The sequence below is a fragment of the Tachyglossus aculeatus genome, chromosome 2 (genome assembly GCF_015852505.1).
Source record: "Tachyglossus aculeatus isolate mTacAcu1 chromosome 2, mTacAcu1.pri, whole genome shotgun sequence".
In the NCBI taxonomy this organism is placed as follows: Eukaryota; Metazoa; Chordata; class Mammalia; order Monotremata; family Tachyglossidae; genus Tachyglossus; species Tachyglossus aculeatus.
In genome coordinates, this window is record NC_052067.1 from 104,190,850 (window position 1) to 104,211,441 (window position 20,592).

The following is a 20,592-nucleotide window of genomic DNA, read 5'->3' on the forward strand; positions in this document are numbered from 1 at the left end:
GGATCAAGACTGTGAGCCCCATGTGGAACATGGATGATGTCCAGCCTGATTAGCTTGTATCTATCTCAGTGCTTAGTACAATGCCTGGCATGTAGTAAGCACTCACCAAATACCATTTAAAAAGTCATTTAACTTCTCTGTTCCTTGGTTTCCTCATCTGTTAAATGGGCATTAAATACTAAGTATCAAAGCCCTACTTGGAGCTCACCTCCTCCAGGAGCCTTCCCAGATGGCTGAGCCCCCTTTTTCCTCTCCTCCTCCCCATCCCTCCCCAGTCCTACTGCCTTCCCCTCCCCACAGCACCTGTATATATGTTTTGTACAGATTTATTACTCTATTAATTTTACTTGTACATATTTACTATTCTATTTATTTTGTTAATGATATGCATCTAGCTTTATTTCTATTTATTCTGATGACAACACCTGTCCCCATGTTTTGTTTTGTTGTCCGTTGTTGGGTAGGGACCGCCTCTATAGGTTGCCAACTTGTACTTCTCAAACGCTTAGTACAGTGCTCTGCACACAGTAAGTGCTCAATAAATGCAATTGAATGAATGAATGAATGTTCTCTCTCACTTGGACAGTGAGCCCCATGTGGGACAGGAATTGTACATGCTTAAGAAATATCCTAATTTTTATGATTAAGAGGAATGTAGTATTATTGTTATTAACAATAATGATATTAATGGTATTTGTTATGTGCCAGACACTGTACTAAGCTCTGGGGTGGATACTAGAAAATGAGGTTGGACACAGTCCCTGTTCCACGTGGGGCTCACAGTTTCAATCCTTATTTTACAGATGAGGTAACTGAGACACAGAGAAGTGAAGCGACTTACCTAACGTCACACAGCAGACAAGTGGTGGAGCCAGAATTAGAATTCATGACCTTCTAACTCCCAGTTCCATGCTCTATCTACTATACCATGATGCTCCCCTAAATAATTATGGTATTGGTTAAATGCTTACTATGTGCCAGGCACTGTACTAAGCGCTGGGGTGGATATAAGCAAATCAAGTTGGACACAGTCCCTGTCTTGTGTAGGGCTCACATTCTTAACCCCCATTTCACAGATGATGTAACTGACGCACAGAGAAGTGAAGTGACTTGCCTAAGGCCACACAGCAGACAAGTAGCAGACTCAGGATTCGAACCCATGACTCTCTGACTCCCCTGCCCATGTTCAGTCCACCACACACTATTAGGCCTTCCTAGGGCAGAAATGGAGTAGAGGGATTGAAAACCCTTGAATACTGCATGTTAATCTGATAAATGTGTAATTATCAAGATAGGTATTTGAGATGTATTTGTAGGTGGAATTAGTGGCATGTGATCCTACTAGTTTTATTTGTTCAAACACAATCCCTGCCCTCAAACAATTTATAGTCTAATTGGAAAGATAAGCGGGAGGCGACTGTTCAGTAGTTGAGAGAGCTTGAGGATTGACAAATAATAAGCACAGGAGGATAAATCAAATTGATAGCACATGAATAAATTGATTAAAAAAAATGAGTGTTGTGGGGATGCCTTGATTGGGAAGGTGGGATAATTAATCAGAGGGGATTATCTTTAAAAAAGGACTTTGAAGGAGGAGAAGGATGGGGTTTATGACAAATTTGAGGCTGGATGTGATCTAGGCAGGGGATCCTGTAGTTAAGTTGCTGTAAATATGACCAAAATAGTTATGGAAAAGTGTGAACCAATCAATGGAAAATGAAATTTCCATTTGTCTTGGCCTTTGTTGCAGTTTTTCTACTTGGTTGATTGCTTTACTTTGAGGCAGGTCTACATAACTAAAACAAAACGTATCTTGGACAGATGCAGATCTCGATAAATCAGGACCCCAGGGAATTCCAAGGAAGTCCTTCACTCATTTTCTATTAAATATTTAGGATTTCCATTGATATGTTTGAATCCACAAATATTCCGGAAGGGACTAGACCAGTGTTACCCTGGGAAATTGAAATGTGGAATGTGTTTCTGTTTCAGAGTTTGGCCCATGTTTCTCACCATTAGAAATTCAATTTTGTGGTAATCATGTTCTTCAAGCCAGTCTCTCCAGGCAGGAAGAAACCCCAGTTTAGGGACTGTCCTGAATTTTAGAATTTCAAATCCTGGGGTAAATAGGTGACTTGAGCTCTGTTTCCATTTGTTTCTGGCCTTTGAATAACATGGCTTATTTAGCCACCTAATTTGCTAATTTGGTCTTCAAAGCTTTATGTGAGAAGACAATTTTATTCAGAACCAGCAGAATTTTTCTGAACAAAAACAAGATTCCAGAGCCACAAAATTTCAGCCAAGAGGAGGACATAAACAAACACTTCTAGACTGTGAGCCCACTGTTGGGTAGGGACCGTCTCTATATGTTGACAACTTGTTCTTCCCAAGTGCTTAGGACAGTGCTCTGCACACACTAAGTGCTCAATAAATATGATTGATTGATTGATTATATCAATCATCAGCATCCCTGTGTGACCCCCTAATTCTATATTTAAAGCTGCACCTGTACTTTTACCCCCTGTTCAAATTCAGCTCTTTCAGCTAATGATGGAAACCATACGTGTGTCCGATGGTCTTTAGGTCTGGGCTAAGGATTTCAAATTCAGCAAAATTGTTAATTTCAAAGGCATCCTCAATATTGCCTTAGCCCTCTGGGTCCTTGATATCATGTCTACCAAAGGCAAACTGTTCTCTAATTGAAAATAGTAAATGGAATCTGCATAATATTACTTAAAGATCTTTGCGGCCTCTGCCTCATTTTCAATATCCTGAAAGAGGTATTTATATCTTGAACTTGTATGGTACTTAATTTTTCCAAAGGATTATCACATTACCAAGATCATTTTATCCTTAACACATTCCTGTGAAGTAGGAGAAGGCAAGCATTCATATTCTCATTTATAGATGAGGAAACTGAGGCCCAGAGAGCCTAAATGATTTGTCCAATTCCATAAAGCAGGCCAGTGGCAGGACTGGTACTACAGTCCAGCTCTCATGAGGACCAGATTCATGCTGTTTCCACTAGGTCATACTGCCTTCGTCAAAATTAATCAGTGTTATTACCACTCAAGAGAGTTTGAACAAGACATATATAAGAAATAAGCATCATTATTATTGTCTGTCTCATGTTCCATCCATCCATCCAACCATCTAACTGAACTAGTTTTCAGTCTTCAACAGGGACACCAGGATGCTTGGAGAAACAGTATTATGTTTGTCCTTTTGGATATTGGATACCCATCTTCATGGCTAAGGATGGATTATCCAACATTCCTAACCTTCTCTTCTCAAATCCTAAATTTCTCTCTGATGATCTGTTACAGACTGCATGTTCAAGAGGGGTATTTTCTCCCTGCCCAAATTCCTGTGGAAATATTTACCTCATGTGAGCAGGCTTGCGTGAAGAAACTAGGTTAGATTCAGGAATCAGCAGATCTGTTGTTCCCATGTTTTCATGCAGGTCTCCCGATTGTTCCAGAAGCAGTTATTACTGACAGTAAAAATCTGAGGCAGTGGCTTAGCCACTCTTCCTACTCAACCTACCGCCAGTGTGCTTGGACCCCAGAGCCCAGAGGGCCTGCACTTCAGGAGCCAGGGCAATTGTGGGAGAAATTGGCAAGTTTGCCACCACTTTAAGTGTTCTGTCTTGTCAAATCATCATGATGGCATCAAAGCCTTTGGTGTGGGCTTGAAAGTAGGACAAAGATTGTGTTTCCTAACGAATATAACAACTCCCACTGCAACTCTATCTGTTAGATAATGGTATTAGTATACTCCAGGGATACCCATAACATGGACCAGGATTTCCCAGAACTCCTTCCTTTTTCATTGTGTGGGGAGCTACAATATGGGGGGAACTCTTGTATTGTAACTGGGAGGGCATCTAGCAGTTGAGCGATTAAGCAGTTGGCTTCTTCCAGTGGTGCCATCACTCTCGGAGGACCCAGGCTTTCTTGCTAGATTGAAAGATCCTTGAGGGCAGGGATCATGAAGAAAAACTATTTTACTATCCTAAGAACTTAGTACAGTGCTCTGCACAGAGTGAGCACTAAACAATTACCATTGATTGATTTCCCTTTCCCTTCATTCTTTCCTCCAGCCTAACTTCTCTTTTCTAGTGTAATATCACCACTGTAATTATTTGTGCATATTTTCCAACTGCATTGCTTCCCCATACCTGTAATTTATTTTAGTGCCTTCCTCCCTCATCATATTTTAAGCTTCTTGAGAGACAGGATCACATCTACTGCTGTACTCTCCCAAATACTTAGTACTGTATATGTGCTGTATAGTATGTGTTCAGTAAATACCACTGAATGATTGGTGGATTATAAAAATTGTTCAGCGTTGGAAAGAGGAGTACATATACAGATGTAGAGGTATGCATTTGCTCCAAGAGAATGGGAGAAGGAAAAATTTGGGTTTAGGGGGCAGGGCAGGAAGGGATCAGACTGTCACTCATTGTGGCCCACCAGAATGTCAACCTGCCAAACCAGCAGTCTTGTCTCCCTATCTATCACAGCAGGATGAGATTTCTCCCCAGCTGTTACCTCATCTGCTGTTTCCTCATCCCTACAATGAATCTAGCAGAGCTGACATCTTCCAAAAACGTTTGGACTAACTTAGATCACAAAGTTCTTGATGTTATCCATGTCTTCTATCCTCCCTCTCTTCTCTCTACTGAAACATTGCTCCTACTCTCTCTGCTTCCTTCATGTCATACCCATTTCAATCAATCAATGCTAATTTTTGAGTACTTACTATGGGCAGAGCACTGTAGTGAGGACTTGGGAGGTTGTAAATTAATCTTGGCTTTTAAATCACCAAGTTATAATAATAGCTTCCATTGCAGATGCCTATCAGAACAGAGGCTGCCCTCTGATATACTGGACCTCCTTGTATCCAATCACTACTGGTCAGAAAAGTTGCAGGATTTGTTAATTGTCATAATTGTAAGGTGCTTTCTATTAGAACCACTATTGCACTCAGGCATAATTTTCTGAATAGATCCTGTTTCATCTGAAATGTGTTCACATTTAATCTCTGCCCAAACCAACATAATTCTGTGGAAAGTATCTTTTAATTCATGTTTTTCAGGTGTGTTAGCTGGAAAAATATACAATTTTTGGCTTAGAATTAATATATTCAGTCTTTTCAGTTACAGAGTAAGTGAAAAATACTTATACCTGAAAGCTTAGCACTCATTTGGGAAATTCTCTATGATCTTTAGGTGAGAAAATTTGAAAAAGAATCTGAGTTAAAAAATTTATTTAAAAATAAAAATTGGCAATGGGCTGTGGAGTGAGGGATGACCAAGTTTTAAGTGGTATTTCCCCCTGTGGGGCCATGGAATCGTCTTTATGATGTCGTGGAGAAGATTTCATCTTTGTTTCAACAGTATGGTCTACAGTAGAGCTTAAGGAATTTAGCAGTTGTCCAATTATGCAAATCCTTAGCAGAGCCCATATTTTTCTATAGCATTTAAGTGCAACAGGCACAGTAGTTATTTTATCCATGAAGAACATTGCTTTGAAATAAAAAAGTAATCAGAAGGCCATTAAGAGAAAAAAGTCAGTTTGATTCTTTCTTATTTGTCAGGTAGTTTACTAGATCAGCAGTGGAAAATCCAGGATTATCAAAAAGAAATTCTGTTTGCCGCATTGTAGAAAGGCATATTAGATTCTAGAAGGGAAATCCAGTTGTTCAGGGAGATGTAGTCACTTCTTTTTGAGAAGAGACTGAAAGGGTTAGGACTCTTCAGACTGGAAGTACAAAAGCTTGAGCGGGGATATAATTGAAGTTTACAAAAGCATGACTGATTTTGAACAAAGAATTGTTATTAATAATAGCGGCATTTGTTGAGTGCTTGCTATGTGCTAAGCACTAGTGTAAAAACAATACAATCAGATTAGACACAGTCCTTGTCCCACTCAGGCCTCAGAGTCCCTATTTTGCAGATAAGGAAACTGAGATACAAAGAAGTTGAGACAAGCCCAAAGTCACACACAGCAGTTGAGGGCTGGAGTGAGGGTTAGAACCCAGGACCTCTGACTACGAGGTCTGTGCTCTTCCCACGAGGCTACTCTGTTTACCATTTGCTCATCAAATCCCCCTCTGTGAGGGAAGGGGATACCTACTAAAGCTTGAACTTGGTAGAATCAAACCAAGATTCTTCAAAAATCTCCAGTGGCTACCAGTCAACCTATGCATCAGACAAAAACTCCTCACCCTCTGCTTCAAGGCTGTCCATCACCTTGCCCACTCCTACCTCACCTCCCTTCTCACCTTCTACAGCCCAGCCCGCACCCTCCGCTCCTCTGCTGCTAATCTCCTCACCGTACCTCGTTCTCGCCTGTCCCACCATCGACCCCCGGCCCACGTCCTTCCCCTGGCCTGGAACGCCCTCCCTCCACACATCTGCCAAGCTAGCTATCTTCCTCCCTTCAAAGCCCTACTGAGAGCTCACCTCCTCCAGGAGGCCTTCCCAGACTGAGCCCCCTTTTTCCTCTCCCCCTCCCCATCCCCCCTGCCCTAACTCCTTCCCCTCCCCACAGCACTTGTATATATGTTTGTACAGATTTTTTACTCTATTTATTTTACTTGTACATATTTACTATTCTATTTACTTTATTTTGTTAATATATTTTGTTTTGTTGTCTGTCTCCCCTTTCTAGACTGTGAGCCCTTTGTTGGGTAGGGACCGTTTCTATATGTTGCCAACTTGTACGTCCCAAGCGCTTAGTACAGTGCTCTGCACACAGTAAGCACTCAATAAATATGATTGAATGAATGAATGAGGACATAGGACATATTTCTTCATCTAGTGGGTGACAAGCAAATGGAATTAGTTCCCATAGGAAAGTGTGCAGGCTGCAGTTTGAACTCTTAATTGGGTAGCTACAAATTAATGGGCAAACCCAGAACAACCAGTTATTTTGTTTAAGCATCTTTCAATTCTTGTTTTCATGGTTAATTAGCTTATTCAATTCAAAGTATAAACGCAGTCATTATTTCGTCATAGGTGCTTTTAATTTATATTGTCACAATTATAATGTAAATATACCATATTTTTGTGTGGGATAATGAAATCCAGAAGGTACCTTACTGGTAGAATTTCTTTTTGAAGATCTGTTAACTGGAAATGAGAGCACTAGAATGGTCTTCCATACCATGTGAGAAGCATTTGAGACTCTTTGCCTGAAGTGGTCTTTGTAACAAAAATACCTTTTAGCTGGGAAGTGAAGAGAAAATGACTAAAACTTTTAAAATCCACTTGCTAACCCCGAGTCCCCGGAGAGGCCCTGATTATGTGGTTCTGGGTCATATCAATCCTAAAGTAAAAGCCATCATTCCATTTTCATTGAAATTTGTAACCCTAGCTGCTGTTTTCCATCTTTCAAATTGGAGAAATCTCTCTTCTTCTCCTGGTTTAGATAAATAGGTTGTCTTTAATGCAAGAGGTTTTGGGTTAAGACAAATGACACCTATGAGACTTCTGAATTTATATAATAATAATTTCCATTCTATTATCAACTTTTGCATTCCAATCAAATACCATGGACTGCCTGAAAAACAAACAAATGGATTTTGGAGCAAATTAAACCAAAGTGGTCTTTGGAAGGCCATATGACTCGATTTAGACTAACGTATTTTGGACACACAATCAGGAGAACTAATTCTCCGGAGAAGACACTAATACAAGGAAAAGTCCAGGGAAAAAGTGGAATAGGCAGACCAGCAGCTAGATGTATACAGACCATAACAATAATAATGGAAGAATCATTAGAAAGGTTATGGATTATGGCAGAAGACAGACATTCTGGAGAAAATATATCCATAGAGTCGTTATGAATTGGAAATGACTTAACGGCACTTGATAATAATAATAATAAAAATTACTGTGGTATTTTTTAAGTGCTTACTATATGCCAAGCACTGTATTAAGTTCTGGGGTGGATTACAAGCAAATCAGGTTGGACACAGTCTCTGTCCCTCTTGGGGCTCACAGTCTTAATCCACATTTTACAGATGAGGTAACTGAGGTCCAGAGAAGTGAACTAACTTGACCAAGGCCACACAGCAGACAAGTGATGCACCTGGGATTAGAACTCATGACCTTCTGACTCCCAGGCTCATTCTCTGTCCACTATGCCACATCTTTTTCAACCTTACATCATCAGCTTCCTTTATGGCACTAACCTCAGAGTCACAAGCAAGTGTGGGAAGGATGGGAATGGCTGAATTGGGGCCACGGGGAATGGAGAAGCAAAGTCACAACAGGAGGGAAGTCGGGGTCGGGGGTAGTTAAAGACGGCCATGAAAGAGGCAGGGGGGTGGGGACGCTGGAAAATTGACCTGATCCTAGGTGGAACTACCAGAGAGATTCCACAGGTCCATTTTATTTCCCATATTGCAAGAGTTGGTTACCTTGGGTGGCTCTCCTGAAGAGAATGGACAACTTCATGATACCAGAACAGTGGCTGAATATCGAACTAGGCTGAAATTATGAAATCCAAAGCAAGAGGACAGAGGAGATGTCTTAAAGATATAGTAAAATGAAGCCTCAAATAGTGTTGTCTTCCAACTGGAAAGCTAGGATTCAGTTTTTTTTTTAATGGCATTTGTTAAGAGCTTACTATGTGTCAGGCACTATCAGTTCGTGCAATTAGACCAGCAGGGAACATTGCTATCAAGAAAGGAATGGTTCCTTTCATGCCGAAGCTTGGAAAGGATCATGACACGAGGAGGCAAAAGTGAAAACAGAGCCAGGCACTGCAAGCAACAAACATGACAAGGGTCAGTCTTTGTGTATACACAATGTAGTAAGGACTGAGGGTCCCACATTGGCCTTTCTGTCAAACATGCACCTTTGGAAGAATTTCATTGTCAGTAATGTCTTCTGTGAGTACAAAGGGAAGCTACATATGTTTGCATATGAGCAGACTTCAGTTTAGATCTCATGTGAGCCAGTGTTTAAGGTCCTTGCTTGCTTGTGTGTGTGTGGGGGGGGGGTTCCTTCCTTGTATTTTTTCACTTTTCTTTCCCCCGTTTCCCCTTTCCCCCTTTTCTTCTTCTCTTTTCCTCACTTTCTTTTACCTTCTTCAGTCAATCAATCTGGGGTTTATTGATCCCTTCCTGGGTGAGACCTGCTGTACTAAGGACTTGGGAGAGTATGATATAATAGTCTATCTGTCAGACAATCACATTTATTAAGCACTTACTGACTGCAGAGCACAGTTCTAGGTTTTTGGGAGAGTACAATATAACAGACATTCTCTGGCCACAGTGAGCTTACTGTCATAGAGTTGGTAGACTCTCCTATCCCTATCCTTGAGGAGGTTACAATCTAGTGGGGGAGAAAGACATGAAAATAAAATGCAGAAAGGAGAGACATCAGAAGTGAGAATATGTATGTAAGTGGTGGGGAGATGAGACGGTAGTTAAACAAGGCTTTCTGGAAGAGATGTGATTTTAGGAGAGCTTTGAAGATGGGGATCGTGGGGGCACTGCCAGATATGAAGAGGGAGGGATTTCTGGACAGAAGGTAAGGTGTGAGCAAAGAGGTTTTTTCTTCTAACTTCCTTCCCTGCATTTCCCACTGTGAAGGTTGGGTTGACTTAATTCTCTTATATGATTTTTATATGGGAAGAGCGTGGCATGTGTCTTGTCATTAGGCTAAAGAAGAGAACGTTTTTTCTCAAACCTCTTATTTCTGCAAGATTTATAACTGATGACTCCCTGGCTACTTTCTGTGAAGACTGCACTTAACTGACAATCTAAAAGGAGTATTGAATAGTGCAAATTAGGAGACTCCAATCTTCTAAAGGGAACATTTAGGCTGGTGAACAACTAGGGAGAAATGGAACAAATTGCTTAACTATTCTTTACTTTGAGTTGACAGCCATCTTTTGAAATTCATAGCCATTTGAGTTAAGTGGGGAGAAAATTATACTTATACACATCTGAACAAGAGCGAGATGAAAATATTCAGGAAAATATTCTGAGTTCTTGTTTGGATACATCCCCTGAACCTGAGAGGTAGCAGATGGAAATCTCGATATTGCTCCTTCCATGTTGTAACAGAGTCTCTGGATCATTCATTAGGGAAGCAAAGTGGCCTAGAGAAACAGCTTGCCCTAGTGAAAAGAGCAATGGCCTGGGACTCAGAAGACTTATGTTCTAATCTTGTCTTAGCCTCTTGTCTTCTGTGTGATCTTGGGCAAGTCACGTACGTCTTTGTGCCTCAGTTACCTTATCTGTAAAATGGGGATTTAGACGTGAGCCCTATGTGGGTTAGGGACTATGTCCAACTCTATTATCTTGTAACTACCCTGACATTTAGAATAGTGCTCGACACATAGTAAGCACATAACAAAATACCATAATGATGATGTTCACTTCTCGGTGGCAGGTAGAGCAACAACAAAATGTTGAATGACCCACAGAATGAGATCCATGTGTTTTAAAAGCAAATAGTCATTAGCAGCCCTCTTGGGATTGCACCTGGAGAGTTTCCAGTACTCAGCCAGTCTCAGCTATGGGAAGAAGAGTCAAGCAGAGGCATACTCATTCCATTCCTAGCTTGGGCAGTGGCTAGTCAGTGAAAGGCAATCTGTTATATGTCAAAAATCACCTAGGCTGGGCAGCAGTTGCATGAGAGACTCTTGAGGACAGAGACTCAAGTTTATTGTGTGGAAAAAGACAATGGTAAACAACTTCTGTATTTTTACCAAGAAAACTCTATGGGTACACTATCAGAACGAGTTCAGATGGAGGTGGGGCATTCTGGGAGAGATATGTCCATGGAGTCGCTTTGGCTCAGAGATTACTCAACAACATAACACAAGACAAGGCATTAGCAACAGGATAATATATAACTTAGATACCTGAAACTTTCAATATTTGAAAACTGAATATTTAGGTCAGGATGCCTTGGTGAAGAAGCACAGAGCATCCACATACCTCATCCCTTGATTTATCAACTACTCACCATACCTGACCATTATAGATTATGGAGAGCATATAATTTAATAGACATTATAGATTGTAAGCTCCTTTTAGGTGGGTTATGTGGCTACCAACTCTGTTTTGTTGTTCTCTCTCAAGGGCTTAGTACAGCGAACAATAAATACCATTGATTGATTGAAGAAAGCTAAATATTGCACATATCCCAGAGGAAAATCATATCTACCCTAAATCCATGAAGGATTTTCTTTCAGAGTTGAAAATGACCAGCAGCATTCATTGAGCACCTATGCACAGAGTACTGTCCTAGGTGTAGAGAGTTGAGCTAGGTGCCTAATCTGCACAGAGCACTATATTTGGCTTTTGGAATCATATAACAGCAGCTATTTTGATTTTTCTCTTTAGCTTTTCCCAATCAATTGATCAACCAATCAAATATATTGAGACCTTACTGTGTGCACAGCACTATACTAAACACTTGGGAGATTGACCCCTTTCACGGAGTGCTGAGTGTGACTGAGACATTTCTAAAGGGGAATGCTTAAGAAATTTCTTTCTTCCCTTGAAGCTAATAATTATAATAATATTAATGGTATTTGTTAAGCACTTACTATGTGCCAAGCACTGTTCTTATCCTCTCAGTGTCACACCTGGAGAGTTTGCAGTACTCTACTAGTCTCAACTCCGGGAGGGAGAGTCAAGCAGAGGCATATCCATTCCATTCCTAGCTTGGCCAGTGGCTAGCAAGTGGAAGGCAATCTATCGTAAATCAAAAGTCACCTAAGCTGGGCAGCAGCAGCGTGAGAGAGAGTTGAGGGCAGAGAATCAAGTTTATTGCATGGAAGGAGGCAATGGTAAACTACTTTTGTATTTTCACCAAGAAAATTCTATGGATACACTACCAGAATTATTGAAGATGGAAGTGGGCTGTTCTGGGAGAGATGTGTCTTTGGCATCACTATGGGTCGGAGACAACTCTACAGCATAAGACAAGACAAGACCTTGAAGTTGGCTGTCCTCTAGCAGTACTCATTCATTCAATCATATTTGTTGAGTGCTTACTGTGTGCTGAGCACTGTACTAAGCACTTGGGAAGTACAAGTTGGCAACATATCAGAAGTAAAGATATCAATTCCTGGTCCCCTCTGCTTTCTCCCTAAAAATGAGGAAATGATCTAAACTTTTTTAATGGTATTTGTTAAGAATTTACTATGTGCTAGGAGCTCTACTTAGTGCTGAGGTAATTACAAGATCATCAGGTTGGACACAGTCCATGTCCCAGTGGGGCTCACAGTCTTAATCCCCATTTTTACAGATGAGGTAACCGAGGCTTGAAAGCACTTAATTACCTTGCCCCCTCTTACCTCACTTGGCACCCACATCCTGTCTCTGGCCTGGAATGCCCTTCCTCCTCAAATCCTGCAGATTATTACTTTCCCCCTGTTCAAAGCCTTTTTGAAGGCTCTCCAAGAGGCCTTCCCTGGCTAAGCCTCCCTTTCCTCTTCTCCAACTCCCTTCTACGTCATCCTGACGTACTCCCTTTATTCATCTCCCTTCCCAGCCACACGGAACTTACATACATATCTGTAATTTATTTATTTATGTTAATGCCTATTTTCTGCTCTACGCTGCATGCTCATTATGAGCAGGGAATGTCTGTTTGTTGTTATATTGTACTCCCTCAATCACTTTAGTACAGTGTTTTTCCCTCAGCAAGTGTTCAATAAATATGATTGAATGAATGAATGAAGCCCAGAGAAGTTAAATGACTTTCACAAGGTCACGTAGCAGACAAGTGGCAGAGCTGGTATTGGAACCCAGGTTCTATGACTCCCAGGACCATGCTCCTTCCACTAGGCCATGCTGCTTCTCACGTGCTTCAGTTTCCTCATCTGACAATGGGACTAATAAGACCTTCCTCTTAATCTAATGGGTATGCTGTGAGCTAAAATGCTTTCATTGCTGTGAAAGTGAAAATAATAATAATTATGGTATTTATTAAGCTTTTACTGTGTGTCAAACAATGTGATAGATACAAAATAATCAGATTGGATATGGTCCTTATCCTTCATGGGGTACAAAGTCCCCATTTTACAGATGAGGAGACTGAAGCACGGAAAAGTTTAATGACTTGTCACTGACCATACAGTAGGCAAATGGCAAAAGCCAGGATTAGAATCTGTGTCCCTTGACTCTCATTACTGTGCTTTTTCCATTAGGCTACACTGCAAAGTGAAACTGGGAGAAGCTGTCTGAATCTTCTAGACTGTGAGCCAGCTGTTGGGTAGGGACCGTCTCTATATGTTGCCAACTTGTACTTCCCAAGCGCTTAGTACAGTGTTCTGCACACAGTAAGCGCTCAATAAATACTATTGAATGAATGAATGAATGAATAATTTCCAGACCAAATATTCATGAAAACTCTGGAAACGACTATTCATCATGTTTGACCAAGCTGTCCCTTTCTTCTAATGAGGTCAGAAGATAAGAGTCTTGATGGCTCAAACTGTCTCTTTTATTCAAATAGGTCTATGAGTAGGACTGTACCACTTTCATATCCTGCAGTACATGCATACCTATTAGGGAGATCGGACGAGTCAATGATTTGATTATGACCACTTTCATTGGAATTCTTTTTTTCATATCCAAGTGAAGAAATAGTTTTCAAAGGAGAGTGATCTTACATGTGCCAGAAACCCACAAATTCTAATATTATAAAAAAGCTATTTTCAGAATTAATTAGGCATTAGCGAACCCTGGGTGTTTTTGGGGCACACAGATGAACATCCACACAATATTTTCAAAGTGTGGCATTTAATTGATTATTATTGCTATCATTATTATTATTGTTGTTGTTGTTAAGTGGTTACTTTGTATCAAGCACTGGGAAGATACAAGTTAATCAAGGTGGACACATTCCCTGTCCCACATAGGGCTCACGGTCTAAGCAGAAGGGAGAACAAGCATTAAATCCCCATTCTACAGATGAGAAAACTGAGGTATAGACTTGTCCAACATCAAACGGATATAGACTTGTAAAATGTCAAACAGTAGACAGCTGGCAGAGTCAAGATTAGAATGCAAGTCTTCTGACTCCCAGAAACATGCTCTTTCCACTAGGACACATTGCTCCTTTAGTTCTGAGGAGGTTGTGGAGACCACAGTTGTGAAGCAGGCTAACACACTAGTGTAATCTTCTCCCAATTAATTTAAAGAGTTGGAGGGTGGCAGAGTCAGAACTAGCAAAAGGAGACACATCTTCATTCAGTAGGTGGGAAGAATATTGAATCTGTTACTAGTGGAAGTTGTGCAGGTAGGGAGTATTGATAGATTAAAAATGCATTTGTCTAAATTGATAGATGAGGAGCCCATATCAGTTCACTCAAGGGAATACTAGATGGATAGAGAGAGGAAATACTAAGGTTCAAGAAAGGTTGACACAGATTTGTCAATAATAGATCCATGAAGTAGTACTAGGGAGAAAAGTTAAAGGTGTTAGATGGTATTTCCATAACAAAAAGGTTAGATTTAAGGAAGGCCAAATCCACAAAATTTCTTCCAACACATTTGATTCATTCGTTCATTCACATTTATTTGAGTGCTTACTGTGTGCACAGCACTGTACTAAGCACTTGGAAAGTACAATACAGCAATAAAGAGAGAAAATCCTTTCCCACAATGGGCAACAGCTGTTAGTCTGGATGGACAATTGATCTCAATCAGAATGGAATTTCCCATATTCTTCTGTTTGTCCAAATAACACTGACTTCCTTTCTTCTCAGATGCTTCCCTAGACCCCACCTCAAACCCATTTTTTACTTTTTCTTGTTCCCACGTCCCTCCGTGTTAGAACCTAATTCTTGCTGCTTCTCCCTGTCATCACCTCTCTTCCATCCTCCTGAGCCCCAGCCTTGGAGAGATCAACTTCTACTCAGTTGAGAACCTGATAATTTCTGAAAGGAAAGAAATAAATGAAAGATGTCACTATTGCTTTCCCCTGACAACAGCCTGGAAATCCTGACACAGTTTTTTTTTTGCTGTTGTTTTGTTTTTAGGTGGAGGCAGGATGGAGAGCACACAGCTGAGAAAAATAGAGAAATGCTGGGATATGGCCTTGTTTGGAGTCAACCTCCAAATGCAGGTCGATGACTGGTAATAAAGTTCTAAGTCAGTCTTGTTAATAGTTTCAAGAATCCATTACTTAATTTGTATTGGGAGATGTGCAGAGGAACTGAATTCTGGTACCTATCCCGGTCTCTGTAGTGCGTAGTATGTGATAAGCACTGCCCTAAGCACTGGGGAAGATACAAGATATTCAGGTTGGACACAGTCTCTATCCCACATGGGGCTTACAATCTAAGGGGTTGGAAGAACACGGGTATTTATTCTAATCTCAGCTCTGCCACTGACCTGCTGTGTGATCTCAGGGAAGTCACTTAACTTCTCTGTGCCTTAATTTCCTCATTTGAAAAATGGGGATTCAATATCTATCCTCCCTCCTACTTAGACTGAGCCTCCAGTGAGACAGGGATTGTGTCCAACCCAATTATCTTGTATCTCTACCAGTGCTTAGTACTGTGATTGGTACATAGTAAGTGCTTAATGGATATAACAATTATTATTATTAGTAGTAATAATAATCCTAATTTTACCAATGAGGAAACTGAGGCACAGTGAATCTAAGTGACTTTCCCAAAGTCACCCAGCAGTCAAGTCTTGGTAGAATTACCATTTGAATCCAGGTCTCCTGACTTCCAATTTTATGCTCTTTTCCACGTGCCATGACTCTCACTCTCTTCCTAGGTTTCTGAGAGCTTCCAAGGAGTGCCAAAATGAACTGAGCAGGTCTGGAAAGGCCCTAAATCAAGTTTTTGGTGCTCATTACCTCTTGGAAGCAGCATTTCTCTCCATCTTCTTTTAAAACTCCACTCTGTTTTACCCCTCAGTAAAGATGAAAAACTCCTTACTGTTGGCTTCAAAGCTCTTCATCACCTTGTTTCTTCTTACCTCACCTCCCTTCTTTCCTTCTACATCCCATCCTGCACACTTCACTACTCTGGTGCTAACCTTCTCATTGTGCCTCGTTCTCACCTGTCCCATCATCGACCCCGGCCCACATCCTACCTCTGGCCTGGAATGTCCTCCCTCCTCAAATCCACCAAACTAGCACACTTCCCCCCTTCAAAGTCCTATTGGAAGTTTGCCTCCTCGAGGAGGCCTTCCCAGACTAAGCCCCCCTTTTTCTCTGCTCCCTCTTCCCTCTCCAGTGCTCTTACTCCCTCCCTTTGCTCTATCCCCTTCCCTGCCCCATAGCGCTTGCATATATATGTATATATTTATAATTATAATTCTATTTATTTTTATTAATGATGTGTATATAGCTCCAATTCTTTTTATTTATTATAACGCTATTAATGCCTGTTTACTCATTTTGATTCCTGTCTCCCCCTTGTAGATGGTGAGCCTGTTGTGGGCAGGGATTGTCTCTATTTGTTGCTGAATTGTACTTCCCAAGCACTTAGTACAGTGCTCTGCACACAGTAAGTGCTCAATAAATATGGTTGAGTGAATAAACGAATGAAAAGTTGGAACTCTTGCTTTTCCTTACAGCTGGGGGACCACGCCCATCTTATGGTTGGCTAGAGTCTTTATTACTGCCTCATATTAAAGATGAGGAAATGTGGTGCTGAGGGGCTACAGCCTGGCTCTCAGGCCTATGTTCCCAGAGAATCCATTGTTCATATTGTAGACCACTTACCCAAATACTTCCTAGCTGGACAAATTCTAACAAGACTCTCCTCTCCTAGTCCAAGCTAGGCTGAGGGACTAGCTTGGTTGTAAATTGAAAGAATTGCTCTCTGAATTCAGCTTTTTCATCTTTAGTCTAAGCAATTTCCCCAAATGCCTTGTGGTTCCATAAAGAGAAGGACCACATATGGCATCCCAGTGTTAGACTAGAGCTTCAAGACTCTCCTATCTTATGTGTGTTCAGAATATGTATTTCCAAACTATATCTTTACCTTTGATTCTTTTTTCTTTTAATTCGAATTTGGCCCTTTGCATTTTAGGACTTTGAGGGTGTACCTAAAACAACAAATCAGCTGTTGGTGTACAACTGTATTCCAGGTGGGATAAGAAAATAAAAATCACAACTATGTTTTTTCTGGGTGAAGTACATTGGGAAACAGCCAGACCCTCTTCATACTATTGCCTCCTTCTGGAAAAGTTTCAGATTTTTGTGGGAAAAAAGTTCTAAAGCATAACCAACCTCAATGAAGGGGCTGATGCACGCTTCTTTTCTGGCCTCTTAAACCCCATTAAAATCAAATTTAACTTGACTCATTCAGATCAGACTTGTTATCAACAACACATTGTCTCCCTGGGGACCTGAGTTTGTCCAGTTAAAGGGCTTCCTTCATTAATTGTCCAGCATCAAGCAAGCCAAATCCAAATCTGGGGAGAAAAAGCAATTAGATATTTTAAGCAGTGATAAGAACAACACAAATAATCAATTTCTATGGCATTAGCAGCTACCTGGTCAAGGAAAAGTCTATAAAAGCTAGAATTTATTGCAGAACATCAGCCAGCTTACTGAGCATTGATTCCTAGTAGTATGCATAGATTGCTGGGTTTAAGAGAAATCCCTAATGATTCTCACCCTTAATTTTTTTCCTTTATATAGAACAGGAATCCTTTATATAGAACAGGAATAAGGTGTCCGAAAAGGCAAACTGACAAGAAAATGAGCGGGTATAGCTGAGAAGCTGTTTGGCCACACTTTTCTTAGAAACAGGCAGCTAGTAAACTGCTTGGTAGTAATTAGATGTAATCTGATGCATGGAATCTCATAAAAGAGGAAGAGCTAATTACAATTATAATACATGGTGCTTAGAAACATATTTATTGTTCTCATTTCTTGGATGTTTACCTCACCTGAAAGAGGATGACAAGGCATTTCTGCATGTAATCAAAACAAAGATCTTCTTCCTCTCAGAGAGTACATTTATTTCAATTGGTAAAGTTCATAGCAGGTAACACTGTAATCCACATTAACCTTTTGGATTTTTAAATGTTTGAAACAAATGTTTAAATTAATGCAATTCCTTCACTGGAAGAGGCAGGGCAAAATATACTAGTTTGACACAGCCATTTTCTTCTAGTTTCCTTGATAAATAATTTCATTATGACATAAAGATGAAAAGGGGATTTAAACCTGTTAAACACTGACCCTCCAAACCAGAGTATACTGGTCAATAGAAAAAGAAATAACAAAATTGATGCAGCAATAGTTTTGCATCACTTCTCAAGTGGTTATTAAATGAGGAGGGTCCAATAAAAGAAACAAGCTGTGTAAAAGAAGCAACCCACATGGCTATTTTATTAAAGAAAATAAACATTAAGAGAAATGATTCAAAGCTATGTTATTTTGATTTTTAAAATCCATCCAAAAATCCAGAGCTAAACTTTCTTTTCACTCCAGATTTATAACTGCAGTCACACATGAATGATTTTGAAATTCAAACCCATCCTGAGGAAAAAAAAATGAATTCATTTTTTTCTTTGGGTTATCAATGCAGTTAAAACTTTGGTACTATTTAGTAGTAGGGCTGATTTAGTAGTAGTGCTGATAAAAAACACCACCACAGTTCTGGCTAAGTGGAAATAAGGACCCAATCCCGTTATGATTCTGCTAATTATTCAATCTGAAGCCAGTTTCAGTCACGCGCAAACACACACAAACACACACACACACACACACACACACACACACACACACACACACACACACAGAGCGGTGGAGTGGAACTTGACAACTCCTCTTGGCAAATGATCATAAAATTCTCTGGCACATTCTGAGGATTCCATGTGGAGTTTTGTGTACAGTGAGGCATAGACCCCGACAGCACAGGAAATACCATCGGAAGTCCTGCTGACCCTCTACGTCCTTCTGTGTACAGCTGCTTTCCATACTTATCACTGGCTTGGATTCCAACTTCATTTAGGGAGAGGGCAAATCAAACTGAACATATGTTTAGTCTAAAAATGCACTTTTGGACTATGCACAGCTATTTTCTTACAATAGAAGTTCTCTTTACCCCAAAGATTTGTCAAATAGAATTGAATGCACATACATCAAGATGCACGTTGTTGTCAGAGGAAAATAATTTCAATGTGTCCTTTTGTTCTTTACTAAAATATAGTCAAGGTTGAAACAAAATGCCCTGCAAAAGTTCAAGGCACACTGCTACCCTGCATTTCTTCTGGAGTTTTTCTATTCTGATGGTAGATATTAATATTTGGGGGCTCTCTATTTGAGTAGACTGATGTAGTGGTGACTAAGACACTCATCTTAACCCCCATCACGCAGTCCCTGATGGTTAGAAGCCCAATATAAAGAGCTTGGTCCTTGGAGTCAGAGGAACTGGGTTCTAATCCAGGCTCTGCCACTTGCTTGCTGTGTGACCTTTGGTAAATCTGTTTATTTCTCTTGTCTTAGTTTCCTTATCTGTAAAATGGGGATTAAATTCTACTCCCTTCTACTTACATTGTGAGCCCCAAATGGGATAGAGAACGTGTCTGGCCTGATTATCTTGTAGCTACCCTAGTGCTTAGTACAGTGCTTGGCATATAGTAAGCACTTAATGCATACTATTATTATTATAAAAACTGTGTTAATTATAGTAGTTCTTACTGCCTTACACATGTATCACTAACCAAATGACCATTCAAAATCAAAACACTTTTGTCTGTCACTTATACTGGGAGCCCTATGTGGGACAGGAATTGTGTCCAGCCAGATTTTTGTGCAACTATCCCAGCATTTAGTACAGTATTTGGCACATAGTGAGCACTTAACAGATACAATTATCATCATCATCATTAGCAACATCATTTCAATCTCTGATTCCTAGAGAATGGAGTCAGGTTCTTTACAACCAGCTCTGTTAATACATTGCTTTTGTTTTACAATATTAAAAAAAAATGGAAAAAGAGTTCCTCCAAAATACTCACATGTACTAACTGTGGGCTCCCATATCCTTTCAGTAACATAGTTCTTTGCAGTTCACCATGTATGGACTGTGAATATGATCATTTATCTTTCCAGCTCACCTGTTTGTTGTGTAATCCTCACCCAGAACTAGCAGCGTAGACTAGAAGGCACAATGAACTTTTCTGTAAAAAACACCATTGCTTCCTTTTTCTGCTTTGAACAGATCTGAGTTCTTCCATTCTGGCCATCACAGATGAAGGTAAACACTTACTGTGAAGGGCAAGTTTCCTGCTTGGTTCCTCAAAGCCTTTAGAGAACAGATCAGATGGAGATTCAGACAGCAGAACACAGTTCCCTGACCAAAAGACAATAATGAAAGACATCAAGAAGACACACTCATGTTCTCACTGTCTCTTCTCTCCCTTTATGCTTCCCCACAGTGAAAAGTATCACATCATTCTGTAGAGATCACAAGCTGTTTTTGAATGCTATATTTTATGAAATGGCACTAAAGATCAAATAGCTGATGGGAGAGTTATTTTTGTCCAGGCTAATTTCTGCCATCTACCACATTAACAAGATTGATTAAGCTCTGAGTGCTGCTGTTAATAGGCCTAAATGCAAACATATAT

General features: G+C 40.3%; 1 non-coding gene across 1 annotated transcript; it reads left to right on the top strand.

Annotated features, from left to right (window-relative positions):
* Positions 1-10,488: 10,488 nt before the first annotated feature.
* Positions 10,489-10,626, top strand: LOC119924640. Its single transcript, XR_005449342.1, has one exon. It is a non-coding gene; the product is annotated as a small nucleolar RNA SNORA7 (small nucleolar RNA).
* The last annotated feature ends 9,966 nt before the right edge of the window (positions 10,627-20,592 follow it).